The sequence below is a fragment of the Lolium rigidum genome, chromosome 5, assembly GCF_022539505.1.
Source record: "Lolium rigidum isolate FL_2022 chromosome 5, APGP_CSIRO_Lrig_0.1, whole genome shotgun sequence".
Taxonomy (NCBI): domain Eukaryota; kingdom Viridiplantae; phylum Streptophyta; class Magnoliopsida; order Poales; family Poaceae; genus Lolium; species Lolium rigidum.
Genome location: NC_061512.1, coordinates 28,962,879 through 28,990,761, shown reverse-complemented (window position 1 = coordinate 28,990,761; position 27,883 = coordinate 28,962,879). Strand labels below are relative to the sequence as shown.

Here is a 27,883-nt window from a genome sequence, read left to right as displayed (position 1 = left end):
GACCCCGAGCTTCGCCGCCGCCGCTGCCTCCTCGCCCCCGAGCTCCGCCGCCGCCTCCTCCTCCTCGCCCCCGAGCTCCGCCGCCGCCTCCTCCTCGCCCCGAGCTCCGCCGATGCTTCCTCCTCGGCCGCAAATCCTCAACCAGCTCTGAATCGGTGCCCCCTCCGCTGCTCGCCGGATGCGGCCGGCGCGGCCCTCCGGTTCCGCTCCTAGCTCCGAAAGCTCTGAATCAATTCCACACAATGTGCATCCAAACAGGATTTAGAATTCCATTGCTCTTTTGATTATACAGATGAATACTATGCGCATCCAAACAACAATTATGGTATTCCATTGAATTGGTTGATTTGGTATTCCATCACAATTCAATTCGGAGCTCAATTCAGTGCATCCAAACACAACATTTGGGGTAACCATCATCAATCATTGCCCTGCACTAGATATGATGTCCTTGTTATCCATTTGGCGTACTCAATTTGGATCTTCTTTAGCCTGAGGACCACATCGCTCATTGTTATCCTCTCGCTAGGTATCTCGTTTGTGCATTGCAAACCAATTTCTATCATAGGCACAAGAAAGCTATCGTGCAGGTCACGGGTTGAAGAGGATCCATGCAGTAGCCGGGTATCCATGACATGGATAAGCTCTGAAGGAAATAACTGGTGAACCCATCGCCGAATGGTTAACTCACCAACAAACATAGCATCTGTAGGCTTCCTTCCAGTCAGAACTTCTAGAAGCATTACCCCATAGCTGAAAACATCACTCTTTCGTGATGCTTTTCCATATGACCCATACTCTACACAAGAAAAGGATGAAAAAATACAGCATAATTGATCATTCCAAAAAGAAACTATGTTTATTGAACAAGATAAACAATCTTAGTTAGGTACCTGGTGACATATACCCAATCGAACCAGGCATGTTTGAGGAGAGCATTGAGCTATCATCACTTTGTAGCAATCTTGCAATGCCAAAGTCTGCCACATGTGCAATCATGTCCTCATCAAATAAGACATTGCTTGGCTTCAAGTCGCAATGCAAAACTACCTCATGGTATCCATGATGCAGATACTCCATTCCCACTGAAATATCGAGCAAAACTCCCAGCCTCTCGCCAAATCCAATTTGAACCTTTTTCACCTGGGAGTGGTGTAGCAGTGTGTCTAAGCTGCCATTTGGCATATACTGTAACACTAGTGCCTTGAAGTCCATGTTAGAACACGTGCTTATTATCCGTATGAGGTTTCGGTGCCGCGCCATGCGGAGCACACCACACTCGGCGACGAAGCTTCTAATGGTGTACTTGGACTGCATGTCAAGAACCTTTACCGCAACCACCAAACCGCTGCTTAGTAGGCCCTTGAAAACTTTTCCAAAGCCTCCTGATCCGAGCATGTAGTCTTCATTAAAATTATCGGTTGCACGAACAAGCTCGGGATGAGAGATTAATTGATGCCCTACTTGGTCCACCGAATCATCAGCAGAAGCTGTGTCCCCAACTTTCTCCATCTTCTTAACGATCACTGCGAATAAGCAAAAAGCAATAGTACCAAGAGTTATAGTGACACCTACCAATAGGATCGCCAGCTCGAAGATGAAGAATTTGTCATCGGAGCCATACACGCCTTCGATTGTCGAATTTGGTATACCACACAACCCAGAGTTTTTCCCATACTGACTCTCGGGACTGAGCCTATTACATGACAGATCAATGTCCGACAATGCCAACGTTGACAATGATTCCGGAATCGGGCCGTCCAATTTGTTGTGTGACAGGTCAAGCACAGCCAATTTCTTGGCGCCTCCAAGCTCATCAGGGATAGCACCAAAGAGCAAATTGTGCCCAAGGTTCAAGATCATGAGGTAGTACATGTTCCCAATCTCCTTGGGGATCGCACAATGGAGTTGATTGAAGGACAGGTCAAGGAATATCATGGACCCATTTCTATTGGAAGTGTACTCCGTGCTCGCCACCATGTGTATGACTGTGAAGTTGCACACCTTCTTGATGGCCATCCGGTTCAGATCGAGGGGCCGTACGGCGCTGATGTCAAGCAGGCTCCCCTTGCCTCGACATTGGCCGCCCAACCCCTCGTCATTGCGCAAGTAGGTGTACGGCTGCCCGGTGAGGAGGCCCACGGACATCTTCCCGCACTGCCTCGCCAGCTCCGGCGGTATTGGTCCATTCAGCTGGTTGTCGTTGAGGTCGAGCCAAACCAACCCCTTGCAGTCTCCTAGCTCCGGTGGTATCGGCCCCGAGAAGGAGTTGTTGCTCAGCTTCAAGATCGCCAGGTCGTCTAGCCGCCCCAACCATGCCGGCACAGGTCCAGAGAGCTTGTTGCTACCGAGGGATAACCACTTCAGATCCTCGCAGTTCACCAGTTCTGGTGGGATGCCGCCAGTGAGCTTGTTATAATCAAGCATGAGGTTCTCGAGCCCTCGAGCACCGGCAAGTGACGCCGGGATGTCGCCCTCCAATTCGTTCTCCCACATGATGAGGTCTCGGAGACGGCGAAGGTCGCCGAGGGATGTCGGAATGGAGCCATTGATGTAATTCAGGCTGAGGTCGAGAGACTCGAGGCTGGCGCAGTTGGAGATGGCCAGCGGGATGCCTCCGTTGAGGTAGTTGTTCTGCAGGTCGAGGACCTGGAGCTTGGAGGCTCCCATGCTCGGGCAGAGCAACGCCGGTATAGCGCCAGTGAGCGCGTTGGAGCTGAGGTCCAGCGTCCTTAGCTCGGCAAGCGCGCCGATGAAGTCTGGCAGGGAGCCGTCAAAGTAGTTGGAAGATAGTGAGAGAGTCGCGAGACGCGGGAGCCCAGCAGCGGGCGCGTCGCCGGCAGGGAGTGCGCCGGAGAAGTTGTTGAACGACAGGTTTAGGTAGGAGAGCGACGCGAGCCCCAGGATGTCCGGCGGGAAAGCGCCCAACAAATGGTTCATGGAAATGTCGAGCGAAACTAGAGCGCTGCAGCCGGAGAAGACACCGGCCGCAACCTCGCCGGAGATGGCGTTGTCGGACAGGTCAAGCGACTGCATCCTGGAGCAGTTGGAGAACGCCGGGACTGACCCGGACATCATATTCCCGGTGAGGCCTAGCCAGCGGACACCCCCCACGCCGGCGAGCACCAGCATCCAGCCAAGGTCTCCGGCGATCCTGTTGTATGACAGGTCAAGGACATCCAAACGGGCGAAGCCCGCGCCGCTTCGGTCGCCCTTCGTGCCGACGACGAGTGTGTTACGAGAAAGGTTCAGCTTCCTCAGCCCGCCACAGGCGCCGCGGCATCCGCGACCGACCCGCGCAGTAGCCCGCGATTGCCGGAGAGGTCGAGCTCGGCTAGCGTGTGGCCGCACCTCCACCCTCTGCCGGAGGCATCCGCGAGTGAGCCGCTGATGTTGGCGCCTCGCAGGCTGATCGCCTCGACGATGGCCAGCCGCAGCAGCGTGCCAGCGACGACGCGGAAGTCGACGTTGAGCGGGACACCGGCTAGGGACAGCGACGAGAGCCTCGTTCCGACGCACCGCGCGCCAGGGAAACGACACGCGCCATCGCCGCGGGTCCATCCCCCGAGCTCCCCCTTGTTCCGCACGGCCGCTTTGAACTGCTCTAGCAGCTGCTCGTTGTTCTCGTTCGCACAGATCGAACCAGCACCACCACGCACAGAGCGACGGTCATTGCCAGCACAATTATCAACTCCCAATGGAATGCTGGACTTTGCCAGCACAATTATCAACTCCCAATGACTAGGAACGACGAGCTAGGGTTGCTATTGTGTTAACTAATTCTGCTCACCGTACGACTCACGGCAGGCCACGAGCAATTGATGACAGCCTATCTTTTCCTGTCCCCAATTAAGATACTAGAATGACGTTTTTATTTTCTTTTCACACAAGAATTGCCATGTCCATCTCAAGAAAAGAATAGCGATGTCAAATAATTTTCAACGAGGTGTGCCCGCTGTCACGTTCCTCTTTTGCTACTCAATCTACACCAGCATCTTTGTGAAATTTGTTGTGCTTATAAACTAAAAATCTGTGAGAATCAACTTGTGGTTGTGTGGTTACGACGGCAGTGGCACCCCAAACCCACAAGAGTTTAAACTTTGGGTTTAACGCTTTGATGTAGATGTCTCATAAAAACGGAATATTTTTTCAGTGCGCGGCGACGTTTCCGAAGATAGTGAGACACCTATGGTGATTTTGTCAATCTTATGATCCACCAGTCATCAGTTTCTTGGACTTAGCATCTCGGAGGTGTTCATCGAGGTAGGGTATGCGCGAGTCATAGATGTGAGTGTATGTGCGTATTTGTGAGCGCTTACGATGTACTGTGTTTCGCAAAAAAGAAATTCAAAATCTGTTTTTCTCTATACTCAAGAATACTTTTCTGTGTTAATTGGTATCCTCTACGATAGATACTGTGATATTGTAAAATAAATTCCGACACAACTTCCTTCCCATGTTTTTTGGCTAGAGTTTTCACCTTCATCTCGGTTTAATAGGCGCGTATGTAGTTTAAGAAATTGCTTTGACCATTATTTTAGTTAATAAAATATAAAATATATGTCAAAAAAATTATATCATTAGAAAACTTTTTTCATACGAATCTAATAATACATATTTTGTAGACATAAAATTTATATTTTGTTAACTCAATCAAAGGTTAAATTTTATCTTAAACTGCATGCATGCCTGTTAAACCGAGACGGAGGAAGTTGGTGAAATCAATAATACACCATGATCCACGGAGGACTCAATAATGCACAAGAAGTCACGAAGGATTACGCCTCATAGTACAGAAGAAGGCGCCATAGGACTCGTGTGAGTTGAATCGGCAAAGGGGTCATTGGCCTTTGCCACCACCTAATACGTTCGTGTGGGATATGACTCTGGTATATCTAAAAAAGTTTATTTATATTGTCTAAATTTATTTGTAAATACATTTTTATCAGATATGGATATAACATCATATATTACAAATATCTGGAAATATGTATCAACAAACTACAAAATCCATACATGCATTTTACATGCATCAACGGCAAACTTTTAGAAAATGATGCAAAGACAAAAACATAGTCATGAGACATTAGTGCTATAAATGATTTTAACAGATCACATAGAACAATTGATGAGGACATCATTATGATAGTTACAACCAATACTCCTACAACCACATCTCAGGTACCTTCGTTACTAGGAATCCTTCCTAATATATATGAGAATATGATGCTGCCTAAATCAAATGTATTTATATTATTTAGGAATGGATCTAGCATGGACGCCAAGCATTGGATTAGGAACGTGCATGGAGATGGCAGCATACCTGCAAAGATTCATGATGGCGTTGCAAGCGAGGATTTCAGAATATTGAAGCCACCATAGTGAAGCAACGATGCTTGGATGAATTATACAAGTTACTCCATCATAAAATTCGTCCAAAGAGTTATTTATGGTGCTGCGTCACCTTATTTAATGGGCCAGGCCCATGTATTTTCGGATTAGGTATTTTAGGGGGGGGACTGATACGTCTCCGACGTATCGATAATTTCTTATGTTCCATGCCACATTATTGATGTTATCTACATGTTTTATGCACACTTTATGTCATATTCGTGCATTTTCTGGAACTAACCTATTAACAAGATGCCGAAGTGCCGATTGCTGTTTTCTCGCTGTTTTTGGTTTCAGAAATCCTAGTAACGAAATATTCTCGGAATTGGACGAAATCAATGCCCAGGGTCCTATTTTGCCACGAAGCTTCCAGAAGACCGAAGAGGAGACGAAGTGGGGCCACGAGGCGCCCAAACCCTAGGGCGGCGCGGCCTGGCCCCTGGCCGCGCCGACCTATGGTGTGGGCCCCTCGTGCCGCCTCCTAACTTGCCCTTCGGCCTACTTAAAGCCTCCGTCGCGAAACCCCCAGTACCGAGAGCCACGATACGGAAAACCTTACTGAGACGCCGCCGCCGCCAATCCCATCTCGGGGGATTCAGGAGATCGCCTCCGGCACCCTGCCGGAGAGGGGATTCATCTCCCGGAGGAATCTACACCGCCATGGTCGCCTCCGGAGTGATGTGTGAGTAGTCTACCCCTCGGACTATGGGTCCATAGCTGTAGCTAGATGGTTGTCTTCTCCCCATTGTGCTTCATTGTCGGATCTTGTGAGCTGCCTAACATGATCAAGATCATCTATCCGTAATTCTATATGTTGCGTTTGTTGGGATCCGATGAATAGAGAATACTTGTTATGTTGATTATCAAAGTTATGTCTATGTGTTGTTTATGATCTTGCATGCTCTCCGTTACTAGTAGATGCTCCGGCCAAGTAGATGCTTGTAACTCCAAGAGGGAGTATTTATGCTCGATAGTGGGTTCATGTCTCCGTGAATCCGGGGAGTGACGTAAACCTCTAAGATTATGGATGTGCTCGTTGCCACTAGGGATAAAACATTGGTGCTATGTTCAAGGATGTAGTTACTGATTACATTACGCGCAATACTTAATGCAATTGTCTGTTGTTAGCAACTTAATACTGGAGGGGGTTCGGATGATAACCTGAAGGTGGACTTTTTAGGCATAGATGCATGCTGGATGGCGGTCTATGTAAATTGTCATAGTGCCCAATTAAATCTCACAATACTCATCATAATATGTATGTGCATGGTCATGCCCTCTTTATTTGTCAATTGCCCAACTGTAATTTGTTCACCCAACATGCTATTTATCTTATGGGAGAGACACCTCTAGTGAACTCGTGGACCCCGGTCCAATTCTCTATACCGAAATACAATCTACCGCAATACTTGTTCTATCGTTTTCTCGCAAACAATCATCTTCCACACAATACGGTTAATCCTTTGTTACAGCAAGCCGGTGAGATTGACAACCTCACTCGTTTCGTTGGGGCAAAGTACTTTGGTTGTGTTGTGCAGGTTCCACGTTGGCGCCGGAATCTCTAGTGTTGCGCCGCACTACATCCCGCCGCCATCAACCTTCAACGTGCTTCTTGACTCCTACCGGTTCGATTAAACCTTGGTTTCTTACCGAGGGAAACTTGCCGCTGTGCGCATCACACCTTCCTCTTGGGGTTCCCAACGGACGTGTCAACTACACGCATCAAGCAAATTTCTGGCGCCGTTGCCGGGGAGATCAAGACACGCTGCAAGGGGAGTCTCCACTTCCCAATCTCTTTACTTTGTTTTTGTCTTGCTTAGTTTTATTTGCTACTTTGTTTGCTGCACTAAATCAAAATACAAAAAAATTAGTTGCTAGTTTTACTTTATTTGCTATCTTGTTTGCTATATCAAAAACACAAAAAAATTAGTTACTTGCACTTACTTTATCTAGTTTGCTTTATTTACTGTTGCTAAAATGGCTACCGCTGAAAATACTAAGTTGTGTGACTTCACAACCACAAATAATAATGATTTCTTATGCACACCTATTGCTCCACCTGCTACTACAAAGCAGAATTCTTTGAAATTAAACCTGCTTTACTGAATCTTGTTATGCGAGAGCAATTTTCTGGTGTTAGTTCTGATGATGCTGCTGCCCATCTCAATAATTTTGTTGAACTATGTGAAATGCAAAAGTATAAAGATGTAGATGGTGACATTATAAAATTAAAATTGTTCCCTTTCTCATTAAGAGGAAGAGCTAAAGATTGGTTGCTATCTCTCGCCTAAGAATAGTATTGATTCATGGACTAAATGCAAGGATGCTTTTATTGGTAGATATTATCCCCCTGCTAAAATTATATCTTTGAGGAGTAGCATAATGAATTTTAAACAATTAGATACTGAACATGTTGCTCAAGCTTGGGAAAGAATGAAATCTCTGGTTAAAAATTGCCTAACACATGGACTGACTACTTGGATGATCATCCAAACCTTCTATGCAGGACTAAATTTTTCTTCGCGGAATTTATTGGATTCAGCTGCTGGAGGTACCTTTATGTCCATCACTCTTGGTGAAGCAACAAAGCTTCTTGATAATATGATGATCAATTACTCTGAATGGCACACGGAAAGAGCTCCACAAGGTAAGAAGGTAAATTCTGTCGAAGAAACCCCTTCCTTGAGTGATAAGATTGATGCTATTATGTCTATGCTTGCGAATGGTAGGACTAATGTTGATCCTAATAATGTTCCGTTAGCTTCGTTGGTTGCACAAGAAGAACATGTTGATGTAAACTTCATTAAAAATAATAATTTCAACAACAATGTTTACCGGAACAATTCTAGTAACAACCATAGGCCATATCCTTATAATAATGGCAACGGCTATGGTAATTCTTATGGGAATTCTTACAACAATAATAGGAATTCAACCCCTGGACTTGAAGCCATGCTTAAAGAATTTATTAGTACACAAACTGCTTTTAACAAATCTGTTGAAGAAAAGCTTGGGAAAATTGATATACTTGCTTCTAAAGTTGATAGTCTTGCCGCTGATGTTGATCTTTTGAAATCGAAAGTTATGCCTAATGAGAATCATCATAATAAAATTGTTACTACAGCAAATGCCATCCAAGTTAGAATTAATGAGAATATAAGATTGATGGCTGAACTCGCGTGCTAGGTGGGATAGAGAAGAAAATGAAAAACTAGCTAAAGAGAAGAATGTAGCTAAAGTTTGGACTATTACCACCACTAGTAATGCTAATGCTACACATGTTGCTGCACCTCCTACTATTAATAATAAAAGAATTGGTGTTAGCAATGTTTCCACTTCTAATGCAAAGCGCGAGAAACCGCCTGAAATTGCTAAAACCGCTGAAACTCGCCTGTGATAAAACTCGCTGAAATTTTTTCCAACATTGGGGATGATGATCCCATTGCTTTAGATTATAATGGTTTGAATTTTGATGATTGCCACATCTCTGAAGTTATAAAGTTCTTGCAAAAACTTGCTAAAAGTCCTAATGCTAGTGTTATAAATTTGGCTTTCACGCAACATATTACAAATGCTCTCATAAAAGCTAGAGAAGAGAAACTAGAGCGCGAAGCCTCTATTTCTAGAAAGCTAGAGGATGGTTGGGAGCCCATCATTAAGATGAAGGTTAAAGATTTTGATTGTAATGCTTTATGTGATCTTGGTGCAAGTATTTCCGTTATGCCTAAGAAAATTTATAATATGCTTGACTTGCCACCACTGAAAAATTATTATTTGGATGTTAATCTTGCTGATCATTCTACAAAGAAACCTTTGGGGAAAGTTGATAATGTTCGCATTACCAGTTAACAATAACCTTGTCCCCGTTGATTTTGTTGTCTTGGATATTGAATGCAATGCATCTTGTCCCATCATATTGGGAAGACCTTTTCTTCGAACTGTTGGTGCTACTATTGATATGAAGGAAGGTAATATAAAATATCAATTTCCTCTCAAGAAAGGTATGGAACACTTCCCCAGAATGAGAATGAAGTTACCTTTTGATTCTATTATTAGAAAAAATTATGATGTTGACACTTCGTCTCTTGATAATACTTGATACACACTTTCTGCGCCTAGCTGAAAGGCGTTAAAGAAAAGCGCTTATGGGAGACAACCCATGTTTTTACCTACAGTACTTTGTTTTTATTTTGTGTCTTGGAAGTTGTTTACTACTGTAGCAACCTCTCCTTATCTTAGTTTTGTGTTTTGTTGTGCCAAGTAAAGTCGTTGATAGAAAAGTTCATACTAGATTTGGATTACTGCGCAGTTTCAGATTTCTTTGCTGTCACGAATCTGGGCTAAATTCTCTGTAGGTAGCTCAGAAAAATATGCCAATTTACGTGAGTGATCCTCAGATATGTACGCAACTTTCATTCAATTTGGGCATTTTCATCTGAGCAAGTCTGGTGCCATTTTAAAATTCGTCAATACGAACTGTTCTGTTTTGACAGATTCTGCCTTTTATTTCGCATTGCCTCTTTTGCTATGTTGATGAATTTCTTTGATCCATTAATGTCCAGTAGCTTTATGCAATGTCCAGAAGTGTTAAGAATGATTATGTCACCTCTGAACATGTTAATTTTTATTGTGCACTAACCCTCTAATGAGTTGTTTCGAGTTTGGTGTGGAGGAAGTTTTCAAGGATCAAGAGAGGAGTATGATGCAACATGATCAAGGAGAATGAAAGCTCTAAGCTTGGGGATGCCCCGGTGGTTCACCCCTGCATATTCTAAGAAGACTCAAGCTGTCTAAGCTTGGGGATGCCCAAGGCATCCCCTTCTTCATCGACAACATTATCAGGTTCCTCCCCTGAAACTATATTTTTATTCCATCACATCTTATGTGCTTTGCTTGGAGCGTCGGTTTATTTTTGTTTTTTTTTTGTTTGAATAAAATGGATCCTAGCATTCACTTTATGGGAGAGAGACACGCTCCGCTGTAGCATATGGACAAGTATGTCCTTAGTTTCTACTCATAGTATTCATGGCGAAGTTTCTTCTTCGTTAAATTGTTATATGGTTGGAATTGGAAAATGATACATGTAGTAATTGCTATAAATGTTTTGGGTAATGTGATACTTGGCAATTGTTGTGCTCATGTTTAAGCTCTTGCATCATATGCTTTGCACCCATTAATGAAGAAAATACATAGAGCATGTTAAAATTTGGTTTGCATATTTGGTCTCTCTAAGGTCTAGATAATTTCTAGTATTGAGTTTTGAACAACAAGGAAGACGATGTAGATTCTTATAATGTTTACAATATGTCTTTTATGTGAGTTTTGCTGCACCGTTCATCCTTGTGTTTGTTTCAAATAAACCTTGCTGGCCTAAACCTTGTATCAAGAGGGAATACTTCTCATGCATCCAAAATACTTGAGCCAACCACTATGCCATTTGTGTCCACCATACCTACCTACTACATGGTATTTCTCCGCCATTCCAAAGTAAATTGCTTGAGTGCTACCTTTAAAATTCCATCATTCACCTTACAATATATAGCTCATGGGACAAATAGCTTAAAAACTATCGTGGTATTGAATATGTACTTATGCACTTTATCTCTTATTAAGTTGCTTGTTGTGCGATAACCATGTTTCTGGGGACGCCATCAACTACTATTTGTTGAATATCATGTGAGTTGCTATGCATGTTCGTCTTGTCTGAAGTAAGAGCGATCTACCACCTTATGGTTAAGCATGCATATTGTTAGAGAAGAACATTGGGCCGCTAACTAAAGCCATGATCCATGGTGGAAGTTTCAGCTTTGGACATATATCCTCAATCTCATATGAGAAAATTATTAATTGTTGTTACATGCTTATGCATAAAAGAGGAGTCCATTATCTCGTTGTCTATGTTGTCCCGGTATGGATGTCTAAGTTGAGCATAATCAATAGCGAGAAATCCAATGCGAACTTTCTCCTTAGACCTTTGTACAGGCGGCATAGAGGTACCCCTTTGTGACACTTGGTTAAAACATGTGCATTGTGATGATCCGGTAGTCCAAGCTAATTAGGACAAGGTGCGGGCACTATTTGTATACTATGCATGAGGCTTGCAACTTGTAGGATATAATTTACATGATACATATGCTTTATTACTACCGTTGACAAAATTGTTTCATGTTTTCAAAATCAAAGCTCTAGCACAAATATAGCAATCGATGCTTTTCCTCTATGGAGGACCATTCTTCTACTTTTATGTTGAGTCAGTTCACCTATTTCTCTCCACCTCAAGAAGCAAACACTTGTGTGAACTGTGCATTGATTCCTACATACTTGCATATTGCACTTATTATATTACTCTATGTTGACAATATCCATGAGATATACATGTTACAAGTTGAAAGCAACCGCTGAAACTTAATCTTCTTTTGTGTTGCTTCAATACCTTTACTTTGAATTATTGCTTTATGAGTTAACTCTTATGCAAGACTTATTGATGCTTGTCTTGAAGTGCTATTCATGAAAAGTCTTTGCTTTATGATTCACTTGTTTATTCATGTCATATACATTGTTTTGATCGCTGCATTCACTACATATGCTTTACAAATAGTATGATCAAGGTTATGATGGCATGTCACTCCAGAAATTATCCGTGTTATCATTTTACCCGCTCGGGACGAGCGTAACTAAGCTTGGGGATGCTGATACGTCTCCGACGTATCGATAATTTCTTATGTTCCATGCCACATTATTGATGTTATCTACATGTTTTATGCACACTTTATGTCATATTCGTGCATTTTCCGGAACTAACCTATTAACAAGATGCCGAAGTGCCGCTTGTCGTTTTCTGCTATTTTTGGTTTCAGAAATCCTAGTAACGAAATATTCTCGGAATTGGACGAAATCAACGCCCAGGGTCCTATTTTGCCACGAAGCTTCCAGAAGACCGAAGAGGAGACGAAGTGAGGCCACGAGGCGCCCAAACCCTAGGGCGGCGCGGCCTGGCCCCTGGCCGCGCCGACCTATGGTGTGGGCCCCTCGTGCCGCCTCCTGACTTGCCCTTCCGCCTACTTAAAGCCTCCGTCGCGAAACCCCCAGTACCGAGAGCCACGATACGGAAAACCTTACCGAGACGCCGCCGCCGCCAATCCCATCTCGGGGGATTCAGGAGATCGCCTCCGGCACCCTGCCGGAGAGGGGATTCATCTCCCGGAGGACTCTACACCGCCATGGTCGCCTCCGGAGTGATGTGTGAGTAGTCTACCCCTGGACTATGGGTCCATAGCTGTAGCTAGATGGTTGTCTTCTCCCCATTGTGCTTCATTGTCGGATCTTGTGAGCTGCCTAACATGATCAAGATCATCTATCTGTAATTCTATATGTTGCGTTTGTTGGGATTCGATGAATAGAGAATACTTGTTATGTTGATTATCAAAGTTATGTCTATGTGTTGTTTATGATCTTGCATGCTCTCCGTTACTAGTAGATGCTCTGGCCAAGTAGATGCTTGTAACTCCAAGAGGGAGTATTTATGCTCGATAGTGGGTTCATGTCTCCGTGAATCGGGGAGTGACGTAAACCTCTAAGATTATGGATGTGTCGTTGCCACTAGGGATAAAACATTGGTGCTATGTTCAAGGATGTAGTTACTCGATTACATTACGCGCAATACTTAATGCAATTGTCTCGTTGTTAGCAACTTAATACCGGAGGGGGTTCGGATGATAACCTCGAAGGTGGACTTTTTAGGCATAGATGCATGCCGGATGGCGGTCTATGTACTTTGTCGTAATGCCCAATTAAATCTCACAATACTCATCATAATATGTATGTGCATGGTCATGCCCTCTTTATTTGTCAATTGCCCAACTGTAATTTGTTCACCCAACATGCTATTTATCTTATGGGAGAGACACCTCTAGTGAACTGTGGACCCCGGTCCAATTCTCTATACTCGAAATACAATCTACCGCAATACTTGTTCTACTCGTTTTCCGCAAACAATCATCTTCCACACAATACGGTTAATCCTTTGTTACAGCAAGCCGGTGAGATTGACAACCTCACTGTTTCGTTGGGGCAAAGTACTTTGGTTGTGTTGTGCGGGTTCCACGTTGGCGCCGGAATCTCCGGTGTTGCGCCGCACTACATCCTGCCGCCATCAACCTTCAACGTGCTTCTTGACTCCTACTGGTTCGATTAAACCTTGGTTTCTTACTGAGGGAAACTTGCCGCTGTGCGCATCACACCTTCCTCTTGGGGTTCCCAACGGACGTGTCAACTACACGCATCAGGGACCGCAACCCCTCCCAACCCGCAACCCCTCCCAACCCTAAACGCACCCCTCCGCCGCCGCCGCCGGTAGCGCCACCGGGCAAAGGCCGCGGGGCGTGGCGGCGGTGGTGGCCTCTCCTTGCTGTCGCGCTGGGACGGCGACCGGGAGCCCTCTACCCTCGCTGCGGCCGGACGGAATTGGAGATGGGCGGCGGCGGCGGCCAGATCGGCCAGAAGCGGCAGCCCTTGCCTTCCGCCGGACTTCACCGCAGCACGCCAGAGGGGCTGGTGGCGGGCAGCGGCCAGGCCATGATCTGCGCCACTCTCCCCCCGCCTCTAGGCCGTGTGTGGAGGCGATCTCGGGTTTCTCTCGCGTCACGAGGTCGCCCGGGGCAGCAGCCTTGGGTACGACGGTGGAGGTGGCCATCTTCTTCGTCGGAGAGGGTCGGCCTGCGGTTGGTGGTGGTGGATCTATCGATCTATCACCGCATTCCGGCGGCGTGATGGAGGAGCTTGGAGGCCAGCGTCGGTGTCACCGGTGGTGGGTTGGAGTGGCCAGCCCGGGATGGTCGCGACGTGGGGGTCCGACCTGAATAAAGGCAGCGGTCCTAGGGCCTCTCTTGCGTGAAGAGGAGAACCCACCAGAGGCCTGGACTCGTGATCTGGCCGGAGTGTTGAGTTCCGGAAGGCTCCGCCGATGAATGTAACAGTGCTTTTGCCTGGAGTTTGTTGGATCGGAGGTATTCGGTCGTGCGCACCCATGTTTTTATTCCGACCGATTGGTTCCGGAGGGAGCGGCACGAAGCTCTTTTTCTTTGATTGACATCAAGTGACTATGGATCCATGATGAAAGTCGGAAGAAGAGAATTTCATGAAGGTCAGAGGGGAGGACTAGCTAAGGGAGGTTCAAGTCTTTGTGATGTTGAGGGACTTTCTTGGTGTTTCGGGCTTCACAGCAGCGGTATGAAAGTGGGGGCGACAACACAGGTGAAGTGCAGAGTCCTACTGTTCAGAGTGAAAATCCAAGGTCTGGCCTTAATTGGTTGTGCCTGGCAATGTCCTTGGTGGAGGCATTTGTTTTGAGAGCGGGGACTAGTCTGTAATTCAGGTGTTGTCTTGGCGGTGGATGTATTGCTGTTGTTAGGCCCGAGATACTATAGCGGGACTTTTATTTCTTAGTTTTCTTTTTTTGTTTTTGGCTGTGTGCATCCGTAGTGCCATTAGGGTGGTGCGTTGTTGCAGAGGCTGGGTGTAATTAGTATCTTCTTGATATTAATATATTCCCTTTATCGAAAAAGGTATTTTAGGGGATTTTAAGAGGCCATATAAGTGGAGGAAGGCCCAATTAGGGGTGTTTTTGGCCAACCCTAGCTGGTTGGACGAAAATCCCTTCATTTCCCCCATATATATCCCTCTGTAGCCGTCATTAGAACTTGGATTTTGATTAGATTAAAAGTTAGCCAATTGCTGCAACTACGTGTACTTCTTTTGAGGCCAACGCCCAGAACAAGACCGACTATTCAGAATCCCACCATTATCAATCAAGCTTTTCATCTCTATTCGCAATATTCTGATTGCATCTTTAGTTCTTACTTGTTCTCAATTTCAGGTAGGAATTAAGACCCTTGTTGGTCGAGCCGATCGTGCTCCCGCAAGATCAGTAACTCCCGGAGATTGTCCTAGCGATTGCATTGGCACACGAGCTTTGCACGTGTAGTCGGATCGTCAAGCACGAACTCCACCAACAAATCGATTTATCCCCATCTCATCGAAAGATCGGACACCTTTGCCTTATCAAGTGGTATCAGATTTCAGGTTGCTCGGTGAGATTTACAGTTTTCCTAGTGTAGATTTGTTTTACCTATAACCCAGAAAAAGCCCCACAAAAATATATTAGGTTTAGATCATCCGTCCCATAGCCCCTGCCAAGCCATTGCATGATCTTTTCAGTTTTTGCTTTTTGATTCTTTGTCTGCAATCGTTGTGTCGCGTGCTGGTCTTAGCGTCTAGAGTCGTTAGAGTTTCGAGTTCTGGTCATAGTAGTCGCGTCGCCGCCGCACCATCTCCGCTTGCAGTCCTCGCCATATCACCGCCACCATATACTTCCGCCACATCTGCCAGCAACTCTTTGTTGAGCCCTTTGTTTCCCATCATCGTAGGGTCTTTCTTGAACTTCGTTTCAGAGTTTTTTCGGGTTTTAGATCCGTTTTCTTGGTCAATTTCGCGTTTTCCGTCGGAATCCTGATAGCAGTCTAGCTGCAAAAAAAAATCCGAAAATTTCTGGGCGCCCTACCATAGAGACCTCTATGGTCATGCGCCAAGTCTGATCCTAAAAAAAAAAAATTCTGGGCGCCCTACCATAGAGACCTCTATGGCCATGCGCCAAGGTTGATCCAAAAAAAAAAAATTCTGGGCGCCCTACCATAGAGATCTCTATGGTCATGCGCCAAGGTTGATCCAAAAAAAAAGGCGCCCTACCATAGAGACCTCTAGGGTCTAGCGCTAAGTTGAGTCAAAAAAAAAAAACTTGCCACCTTACCGTAGGTGCCTCTATCCTCCAGCACCAGTTTCGCTGCCTCTTGCATCTTGTGCCGCATTGTGACCTCGTTGGTGATTTAGGCTCGCGTCTCTAATACGATCTAGCCTAGGACCAGCACAGTACCTTCGTTGAGCATTTACTCAATTTGCATCGCTGATTTGATTACTGTGCCACCATATCACTATACTTTGCCTTCCCAGAGCTCCACAGATTTCTCCACGTGCTTTGTGTCGACACCTGGTAATCGCTTTGTGCAATCTCGGGGAGAAGCTGATCTTTGCTGGTTGCCATATCGCCTTCCTCCTATTTTGTAAAGAACATGTAAGAGCTTTGTATCTTTCTTGATGAATTGAGCGTGATACCACCATATTTGCGTAGCTTCTAGGCATATACACTTGTGCTTTTTGGGTACTAACCATGACAGGAATTGAGGACCAAGCCATCGACCCGAGTACCATGAAGACTACGGAGATGCATGTGCGACCATTTATAGGAGATCATGATCAGGTTATTTCTTTACCAGTTTATGAGGGTAGATATAATACTGATGCTTATTTTGATTGGGTGTTTGAGGTCGACCATATTTTTGGATGCCATGATTTTAATGAACATGAGAAAGTAAGAATTGCCGCCCAAACTTTTATTGATCTTGCTTCCGTTTGGTGGGACTGGAATTATAAAGAAAATATTGATAATACACCTACTACTTGGGTAGATTTAAAATCTGTTTTGAAACGTAAATTTATGCCTCTTTCTCATCAACGTGAAATACTCCGCAAACTTGAACGATCAGAACAAGGTAGTAATACTGTGCATGTTTACTATCAGGAATTTAAATTTTACCTGTACCGTTGTGATATAAATGAATTTGAGGAAAGTACTAGAAACATATTTTTCAACGGTTTGAACCCTGATATTAAGGTTATATTTAAGTATATTCCTCGTTCTACTATTGGTATATATGTCCGAGCTTGTGCTTTTGAGAAACACATACAGGAGACAACGTTGGACCATTCCAACTCCTTCAAGTCATGCACACTAGCACCGATTGTTTCTTCCAACGTTCCATGCATGAATATTATTGTGCGAGTTTCCCAGCCACAGACTTGTGACACGTCGCTGCGAACATCTTCTACGTTGGAGTCACAAGGTAAAAATGAAGGTACTGATTTTGTCCTTCCACATGTGACTGATGAACACCATGCTGATCTACATATGTCATGTGATGATTTGTCTATTGAGTTGATTGAGGATAGAGTTGTCGCTTTGAAACAATCTCATGATCAACCATTGGAGATGCTTCCTAGTTTTGTTAATCCACTTGAAATTGGTAACTACCATGTTCATATGAATATACCATGTGTGGAGTTCACTGATGATTTGGCCACACCGCCTATATTAGAGGATCATACTACTGATTTGCAAGTACCATGTGATCATACCACTGAAATTGATGTTGTTGTGAGCGCAATTAGTCCTGTTTTCAATTCTTCTTTGACTATGTGCACGTCCACTAATTTAAGTACACCCACTGAATTGCATGCTACAATACCAAATGTTTTGGGTGCTTATTTTGCGGACATTCATGCATCTATCAATTCGAGTGCCCCAAATGAGTTACATGCTAAGAGTCATTTTGGGCTGGGTGTACCAATTGATCACTTTAATATGTCTTGGAATATAAGTGCACCCACTGAAAATATCATCGATATGACTAGCAATCTTTTGGTTGATTCTAGTTATGATAGACCTACAGATTTGTGTGTACCATGTGTTGTTTTTCGTTCCTCTATGGATATGAGTGTACCAATGGAGAATTTTGTTTCCAATGATGACCATGTGTTAGGAACTTGTGTAAATGATATACCAACTATGTTGAGTACACCTACTGTACAAGTTAATTCTTCCATATCTATGAGTGTACAAACTGAAATTCTGTTGACCACCAAAACCCACCGACGAGTAGCGACGGGCAACACGAAGAGCCGGGAGGGCCCTGGTCCCTCGGGCGACGGCCCGCAAAGATCCGGCACGCACGTCCGATGCTGGTGCAAGGGCGTGCCACCTGACCTATACCTGGTCAGGAAGGTGATGGATTGCTTCGACTAGTTTCCTGCATGGCATACACGTAAACATTAAATACGAGCCTCGATCGGCTCTCAGGTTGTCCTGTGAATCGGCTCAAGGAGCCGATCCACCCATGATTCGTATGAGATCTACGATAACATGGTGGTCCTGCTTGATCAATATTATGTTAAAACGATCTACGACAATCTAGGGTTTTCACCACATAATCGGAACGTCCTACACGTGATTGAGCCTGGCAGACACGAAAGGTGATAATAAACCAGCTCTAGACAAGGCCTAAAAACCAACATGTAGCTGATTCCCGGAACATCTTCTCTAGGACTAGCAAACTATACCCTACGTGCTACTGGATCCTTCAACCCGTTTATAAGGCCTAACTATGTAGATATTAAACTAATCCTTGAAGAACAAGGAGCAATCGTAACGGATCGAATCTACTAAACAATGACTAAGCAGGGTGCCACCCTTGCACCTAAGATTGGTACAAGGGTGGCTAGATATCCAGGAATAGCATGACTAATCAAATACATCGAGAAAGTACCGATGCTAACCCTAACATATCCATGATAACGGTGTTGCTCGCCATCAAAAAGGCTTCAGTACGAGCAACACATGAACAACAGATAAACAAGATTCTGCCTAGATCGCAAGATGCGATCTAGGCAGCATAGCGCTTACCCGGAAGAAACCCTCGAAACAAGGGGTGGCGATGCGCCTAGATTGGCTTTGTTGTGAACGTGATTGTCTTCTTTCTCAATAAACCTAGATACATATTTATAGTCCGTAGACTTTCTAACGTGGGAATAATCCCAACGAGCTAAACTCTATCTTTTAATCCTAACCGACACGTATCCTACTATATTTACAGATACACGGGCAATTTAGCCCAAACTCTTTATACAAGGCCGATTCATGAATATTTTCTACGTATATTTGTTAAGCCCATCTCAATCACGGCCCACCTCTGATTTGGTTGAAATCTGGTGATAACACATCCCCCCTGGTTTTGGTAATGATAATTTCAAAACCACTCTGTTTTTTTCTTCGTCGGGCCATGTCGTGGCAGAGCAGAACCGTCACAGTATCCTTCATCATGATGCCTTGCCTTCTCAACTTCTCCGCGTGATCTGACAGTTTTTTTTTCTTTTGGCACCACTTCCTCGGAAACTGCTGTGGCATTGAATCTCCACTATATCTCCTTTTATTTAACCGCGCCGAACAGTTCGCCTCTTCATCCCCTTGCTCTGTTCTAGCCATCGGCACCAAAAAACCCCCATCTCCTGTAGCAATGTCTTCCTCTTCCTCTTCCTCCTCCACCTCGTCGGGTCTTTCCTCCCTATCCTCTTCCTCTCGTGAGCCGACACCGGAGTGGGACTCGCTGGCGGCGCACGATATCCTCGCCCCACCGAAGTGGGACAAGGAGGATCATGATTCCTCCGTCTGGTCCGAGGATGACAAGTCCTTGACCGACGGAGAAGACGACTTCCAATTCCTCGTTGATGGGGAGCTGGAGGCGGAGAGCGAGGACGACCTCTTCTCCTGGGACGACTTCACCTCCTCCGAAGAGGAGGAAGAAGAGGAGGACGACGACTCCCTCGAAGACTACCCGCCGGCGAAGCGCTTCCGCGCCAGATCAGATGACGATGACGACGACGACGAGGAGGAGGAGGCTCCCAATGAGGGCTACGGGAGCAGCGACGAGGAGCCCGCCGGCAGCAGCGCCGATGATAGCTCCGACGGCGACGACGAGGGCATCAACGGCCCGTAGAGCAGCACCTACTAGTATAGGTCTAGTAGTAGTAGCAGATTGGTCAATAGACCTCTCTTTTGTTCTTCCTCCCTCGAGCAATCGGCTCTTTCTTTGTAAGAAATCCCTTCTATAATGAAGAAAATGTTCCTATGTTGATTTTGTTTCACCTTAATTTTGCCGATTGCCAAAGCAAGTCAACGCGCAAAGAGCCGATGGCCACGCATCGGCTTTTCCCATGAATCGCGATTAAGGCCAAATCAGTTGCCTATTTGCACAGTAACTTGCAACCTTCGTTTGAGAAAATAGAATCAGATTCCCCAAATTGCCGTCCAAACAGGTTCAATCCGTGTCCACGCCAACCTTAGATCTCAAACGCACAGGTTCAACTCCTCAGCAAATCCAATGGGAGAATCATCCCAATGCCATGGTTTCTGGCCTGAACATAATCTGTTAACTGCTCAATTGAGCTTATTCCTCTAGAGTCGATGGCTATGCATCGGCTTTTTTATTATTATTCTGAAGTCAATGTCTGTGCATCGGCTGTACTGGTATCCATATGTCTAAAGTCGATGTCTGTGCATCGGCTGTGAAATTTTTTTTTACTGGCCGATTTTATGCATCGGCCCCCATGTTTCACTGTCCGTCATCCCACATGCTTGGGAAATATTTCTTGAGGTGTTGACCATTGACGGCTACTGGGAACTTAACACCGTCCAGCTGCTCGAGCATGTATGCATTGCCCTTCAAAACCTGGTCGACCTTGTACGGACCGTGCCAATTAGGAGACCATTTACCATATTCTTTATCCTTAGTCCCTAATGGCAACACAGCTTCCCATACTAGATCACCAACCTGAAACTCCTTTGGTCTCACCTTCTTATTGTATGCACGGGCTACCTTGGCTTTGTTTTCCTTAATCTTCTCCAACGACCAAAGTCTGAGTTCTGTTGAATCCTCAATAGTATCACCCATCAGGGCTGCATATTCTTCAGCTGTTAGATCATTCTGAAACGTAACACATCTCGATCCAGCCGTAATTTCCCAAGGCAATACGGCTTCCTGCCCATAGACCAGCTGGTATGGTGAAGTTTTTATAGCTCCATGGCATGACATGCGGTAGGCCCACAAGGCTTCTGAAAATACTTCGTGCCAACGTCTAGGGTTCTCGTCAACTTTCCTCTTAATCAGCTTGATAAGGCTCTGGTTGGACGCTTCAGCTTGCCCGTTGGCTTGAGCATAGTATGGAGACGATCGGATCAGCTTAATCCCCATGTCATCGCAAAACTTTCTGAATTCCTTAGAAACAAAGACCGATCCTCCATTGGTCGTGATAGTCTGGGGAATCCCGAATCTATGAATGACATGTTCCTTCACGAAATTGATGACATCTTCCGATTTTACCTTCTTCATCGGGACGGCCTCCACCCATTTAGTGAAGTAATCTGTAATGGCCAAAATCCACTCGTGGCCTTTGCTCGATGCAGGATGGATTTTACCGATCATATCCATGACCCAACCTCGAAATGGCCAAGGCTTGATGATGGGGTTCATTGCTGATGCGGGCACCATCTGAATTTTCCCAAACATCTGACACGCTTGACACCCTTTATAGTACCTAAAGCAGTCCTCAAGCATGGTGGGCCAGTAAAACCCTGATCGCCTAATCAGCCACTTCATCTTATGAGCCGATTGGTGAGTTCCACGAGCGCCTTCATGCACCTCGTGTAAGAGCCGATTAGACTCGGTTGGTCCCGTGCATTTGAGCAAGAACCCTTCTAACGTCCTGTAGAACATATCATCTCCTATAAGGACATATTTCATGGCCTTATACCTTATCCGTTTAGGTGCCCCCCGAGCCGGATCCTTCAAGTAATTGAAGATATCGGCTCTCCAGTCATCCTGTTCCAGGAACTGCACCTGAACTTCTGACCCGTCTGGTATGTCCTTGTATCCTGACGCCATTTGTGCAAGATTGTTGGCCTCGGTATTTTGAGATCTTGGGACCCAATTAAAGTTGATGTACCGAAACTGTGCCATCAGCTCACGACATTCCATCCATAATGGGAAGAGTGACTCACTCTCGCACTTGTATTCGTCTGTGAGCTGGGAAATCACCAACTTAGAGTCTCCAAAAAGTTCCACTGCTTCTGCCCCGGCTTCCAGAAGCAACTCCATTCCCTTGCGTATTGCCTCATACTTAGCGACATTGTTGGTACAAGGGGTAGATAACCTGATGGAGAAGGAATATGTTGCCACCCGAGGCGACACGAGCAGAATGCCGATGCCACAACCATCGTCACAAGCCGATCCATCGAAGAACATAGCCCATGCACGTACAGATAGTGCTGCTATATCAGTATTGATTCGTTCAGCAATGAGATCGGCCAACGCTTGTCCCTTGACTGCTTTCGCAGGCTGATACCGGAGATCAAACTCCGATAATGCAAACATCCATTTACCGAGTCGGCCTTTTAAAACAGGGGCCGACAACATATGTTTGATGACGTCTGATTTGCATATGATGATGATTTCTGCCGTCAGAAAGATGTGACGAAGCTTGGTGCAGGTGAAAAACAAACAGAGGCAAAACTTCTCGATCTCAGGATACCTCGTCTCTGCATCCAACATCCTCCTGCTGAGGTAGAAAACCACCTTTTCCAGACCCTCATACAGTTGTACCACAACTGACGCGATGGAAGTGTCAGCTACCGATAAGTAAATGTAGAACGGTCTGTCTTGCTGAGGCAGAACCAGCACAGGTGGTGTCGATATATACTCCTTAATCTCGTCGAACGCTTGCTGCTGCTCTGCCCCCCAGTGAAACTCGTCATCAGACTTAATTTTCACCAATCCCATAAACGGCTTAATTCGTCCCGACAGATTGGAGATGAATCTTCGGACGAAGTTGATTTTGCCGATGAGGCATTGGAGTTCCTTCTTCGTGGTAGGTGGTTGCATGGTGCGTACTGCCTCCTGGCTTTTCAAGCCGATCTCGATTCCACGTTCATGAACCAAGAAACCCAAGAACTGACCGGCAGTCACCCCAAAGGCACACTTCTTTGGATTCATTCTTAGCCTGAATTTTCTGGTTCGGTCCAGGATGCGTCGCAAATCCTCCAAGTGTCCTTCTACGGAGACAGACTTGACCACCACGTCATCAATGTAGATTTCCACCAATTTGCCGATTAGATCATGAAAGATGTAATTCATGGCTCTTTGGTATGTTGCACCGGCATTCTTCAGTCCAAAAGTCATGACTACATATTCAAACAAGCCCACTGAACCTGGTACTCTGAATGCAGTCTTGTGTATATCTTCTAGAACCATGAAGATCTGGTTGTAGCCGACGTTGCCATCCATGAAACTTAAGACCTTATGACCAGCAGCTGCATTGACCAATGTCTCTGCTACCGGCATGGGATATTCATCATTTGGAGTGGCTCTATTGAGATCTCGAAAATCTATGGCAACGCGCCATCGGCCATCCTTTTTCTGTACAGGCACTATATTGGAAATCCATTCAGCGTACCTGCACGGCCTGATGAACCCGGCGATCAACATTTTCTCGACCTCCTTCTTGACTTCTTCTAGGGTATCGGCCTTCATCTCACGTGCACGTTGCTGGAACGGCCGAAATCCTTTCTTGAGAGGGAGCCGATGCTCAATGATGCTCCTGTCTAACCCAGGCATCTCTGTGTAATCCCATGCAAAGCAATCTGGGTATTCTTTTAGTAGAGCTATCATCTGGTTCCTGAGATGTGGATCTAGCTTTTTGCTGATAAAAGTTGGTCGTGGCTTATCCCCAGGACCAATGTCAACCTCTTCTAGCTCATCAGCCGATGTAAACCCATACCTTAGCTTTCCGTCGCCTGCTAGATCGATGTTAAACACGGGCAAAACATATGGCGAGGATAGTACGGGCCGATTGCTGGAATCGGCCCCCATTTTTATTGCATTGCTCAATGAAGGTTTACATCTTGTCTGTGCTTTATTGTGACTACGTGGCATACTTGAGACGAGATCATCACTTTTTATTTTTTGGGGCCGATCGCAGGGATCGGCCTTGCCACGTATGTCCATCGCCTTTGCTCTTGCTATACTGTCAGGCCAGTGGATAAGACCAGCCTCACCCCGTTTTTTGTCACGTCGATGAACTCGCAGCCGTCCAGATTGATCCCGGAGAGTGGCTCTTGGCCTCCCGCTTCCCAAATGTTCATGCCAGCCGTTGATATTTCGGCTGAATCATCTGCATGGACGACCTCCACTTCATCTCCATCCCACTGTATGAAGCATTGGTGCATCATGGATGGAATGCAGTAGTTAGCGTGGATCCAATCTCTCCCTAGCAGGACAGCGTAAGTGCTTTTGCTGTCGACGATGAAGAATGACGTAGGGACGGTCTTTCGGCCTATAGTTAAATCCACGTTCAGAACGCCTTGCGTTTCTGATGCCTGGCCGTTGAAGTCGTTCAGAGTGACGTCGGTTTTGATCAGGTCTGCGCTAGAGCGTCCCAAGCGACGTAGCATGGAGTATGTCATTATATTGACTGCCGCTCCCGTGTCGACTAGCATCTTATTGACAGGCTGCCCGTTGATATAACCTCTTAAGTATAGGGCTTTCAGATGCCTGTAGCTCCTTTCTTCTGGTTTCTCAAAGATCACTGGCCGTGGGCTGCAGTCGAGCTGAGCTATAGGTGCCTCTTCTATTCCTGGAGCACAAAACTCCGATGGAAGGATGAACACCATGTTCGTGCCAGCCGATGTCGTATCATCGGCTTTCTTTGGTTTGGGGCGCCACTCTTTCTTCTGTGGATGACCCTCCTCATCCAGAGTTTGCTGAATTTTCGTGGCCAAATCAGGCCGCGCCTTCCTTAACGCGTGTAGGTATCGTCTCTCGGCTTCCTCTACGCTACGTAGTCGCTGAACCCTACGCTTTTGAGAATGGCTGAGTCCATCAGGGCACCACCTTGGCCGGTGGTATCTATCTTCTTCTTCTTCGTCATCTTCTAACTCCTCTAGATCTTCCACCCGAGAGGACTCAGCTTGCTTGTTCCGAGATGGGAGAGGCCCTAGACGCTTGAACACTGACACGTCTCCTGTGTCCCTCTTTTTCTGTCTGCACTCTGGGCAGTTGCCGATTGTAGGCAATCGGCTCATCCCTGAATCCCAGCAATGCTTGAAGAAAGGACAATCACAGTGTATGTCCACGTCGTCCTGCTCCCTTGACTCTTCCTTGACACGGCGCTCATATCTTTCGACGTTTCGATCGTACCGACGATATTTCCTGTTCTCCATACTAGACCGACGATCTTTCTCGTCGTCACTGTCGTATCGCCGGCGCTGGTCGTACTGACGCTCATATTTGTTGAGGAGGTGCTCGGAGAGAGGTCGCTGGTATCGCACGTTCCTCACTTGCTCCTCTGTGATGTAGCGCTTGTCACTACGTTGGGGCCGGTCACGTGGAACGGCCTCTTCTTTGTCCTTGCTACGAGAGCGGCTGCTCTCGCCTTTGTCCTTACCAGGGTGGTACACAGGTCCTACCATGTTGATGCTGAACGAGAAACCTGGCTGGCACCTCCCAGGGTAAGTGCACTCTACCATGTTAACGGCAGTGAAGGGGTGCGTGTCAACTTTCATGGCGTACTGGCTGAAAATTAGACGGCCTTGTTCTATAGCCATTTGGATCTGCTGACGCCACACCCTGCAGTCGCTGGTGGTATGGGTGAACGTGTTATGCCACTTGCAGTATGGCCTTCCGTTCATCTCTTGCACCGTAGGGATTTTATGGCCTTCGGGTAACTTCAGCTGCTTCTCCTTGAGTAAGAGATCGAAAATCTGCTCAGCTTTGCTTACGTCGAAGTCAAACCCTTTTGCAGGACCTTGTGGTTTAACCCATTTGCAGGACACAGGGTTTGCCCCCCGAGTCCATTCAGCCACGGCTACCTCCTGCTCTCCCGCAGAGTCTTCATCTTCCTGCATCTCCACCAGGACTACCGCGCGCTTGAACTTGTCCTGGTACAACTCTGGGTGGCGCTGTTCATATAACGATAATTTCTGAACCATATGCGCCAGTGAAGTGTACTCTGCTTGGGAAGCCATATCCTTGATCGGTGATGCGAGACCCACCACTGCCAGATCGACTGCCTCTTTTTCATTCATGCGAGCCGAATAGTATCGGTTCCTGACGGCCCTGAAGCGCTGAATGTATTCAGATACCGTTTCTCCGCGCTTCTGTCGTACTTGTGCTAGATCGGCAATGCCAGCCTCGGAACTTTCTGAGTGATATTGCATGTGGAACTGTTCTTCCATTTGCTTCCAAGTCTGGATTGAATCTGGTGGCAGCGAGGTGTACCACCCGAAAGCCGGTCCTGTGAGAGATTGCGCGAAAAACCTCACACGTAATGCGTCAGATGCTCAGATCATGCCCAACTGCGCCAAATATCGGCTCACATGCTCAACTGAACTAGAGCCTTCCGATCCACTAAACTTGGATAATTCAGGGAGCCGATATTTGGGTGGTAGTGGGATCAAATCATACTCGTTGGGGTACGGCTTGGAGTAGCTGACTACCCTCCTCTTCGGCACCATGCTGAACTGGTCCCTCAAGATTGCGCTGATCTGATCCACGGTGCTAGCTGCAGGAGTTGAGCTTTGATGATTCGTTGGAGTGGCATACTTAGCTAGCCACGCCTGCTTCTCAGGATCTGGTCCAGAAATCCCTCCTGCTGCTCCAGAAACCCCTACTGTTGCAACCTGGTTCGTGCACGCCCAGTTATTGCAGTCTGGCACATATGTGCACATGTATCCGTGCGGGATCTCCTTAGGCGGCTCATACAAGAACTGGTAATCACTAGGATCGCCACCGATCTTGTAGACGACGTATGCCGGTGAACTCGGCACTTCTGGTGCTGCTAGCGCGAACGGCAGCGGTGGTCGGGTCTGGAACTGTTTCTCTCCTTGGTGAGTCCCTAGGGCAGGTCCTGACGGAGAGTACTGATGCTTCATGATTTCCTGGACCACGCGCAGCGCAACACGCTCTAAAGCGTTCACCAGGCTCTCAGAATGGCGGTGTAGCGAGTGCGCTACCATGTGATTAACCTCCTGACGTAGAGACCTGGTGCGTTCTTCTGAAGGAGTAGACAGATCCACTCCATCGAGAGCGCCTTCAGCTGAGAACCCTTTCCACCTGATGCCGTGTGAGCGGGTCCTCTGGAAAGACCCGATGAGGTCGGTTTCGAAGAGAGCTTTGATCTCGTCGTACTTCTTCTTGTACTCCTCAGACAGCTCTTCGTACGTGACTGGATCTTCCGCCATCTCTGATGCGGATGTTGATGCAGTTGTTGTAGAAGAAGGTCCCACCAGGCGTGCCAGAATGTGTTGACCACCAAAACCCACAGACGAGTAGCGACGGGCAACACGAAGAGCCGGGAGGCTCCCAGGACTGCTGGAGGGCCCTGGTCCCTCGGTCGACGGCCCGCAAAGATCCGGCACGCACGTCCGATGCTGGTGCAAGGGCGTGCCACCTGACCTATACCTGGTCAGGAAGGTGATGGATTGCTTCGACTAGTTTCCTGCATGGCATACACGTAAACATTAAATACGAGCCTCGATCGGCTCTCAGGTTGTCCTGTGAATCGGCTCAGGGAGCCGATCCACCCATGATTCATATGAGATCTACGATAACATGGTGGTCCTGCTTGATCAATATTATGTTAAAACGATCTACGACGATCTAGGGTTTTCACCACATAATCGGAACGTCCTACACGTGATTGAGCCTGGCAGACACGAAAGGTGATAATAAACCAGCTCTAGACAAGGCCTAACAACCAACATGTAGCTGATTCCCGG

At 46.3% G+C, this 27,883-nt stretch overlaps 1 pseudogene; it reads right to left on the bottom strand.

Annotated features, from left to right (window-relative positions):
• Window positions 1-406: 406 nt before the first annotated feature.
• LOC124655786 lies at window positions 407-27,346 on the bottom strand (annotated as a pseudogene).
• Window positions 27,347-27,883: the final 537 nt, after the last annotated feature.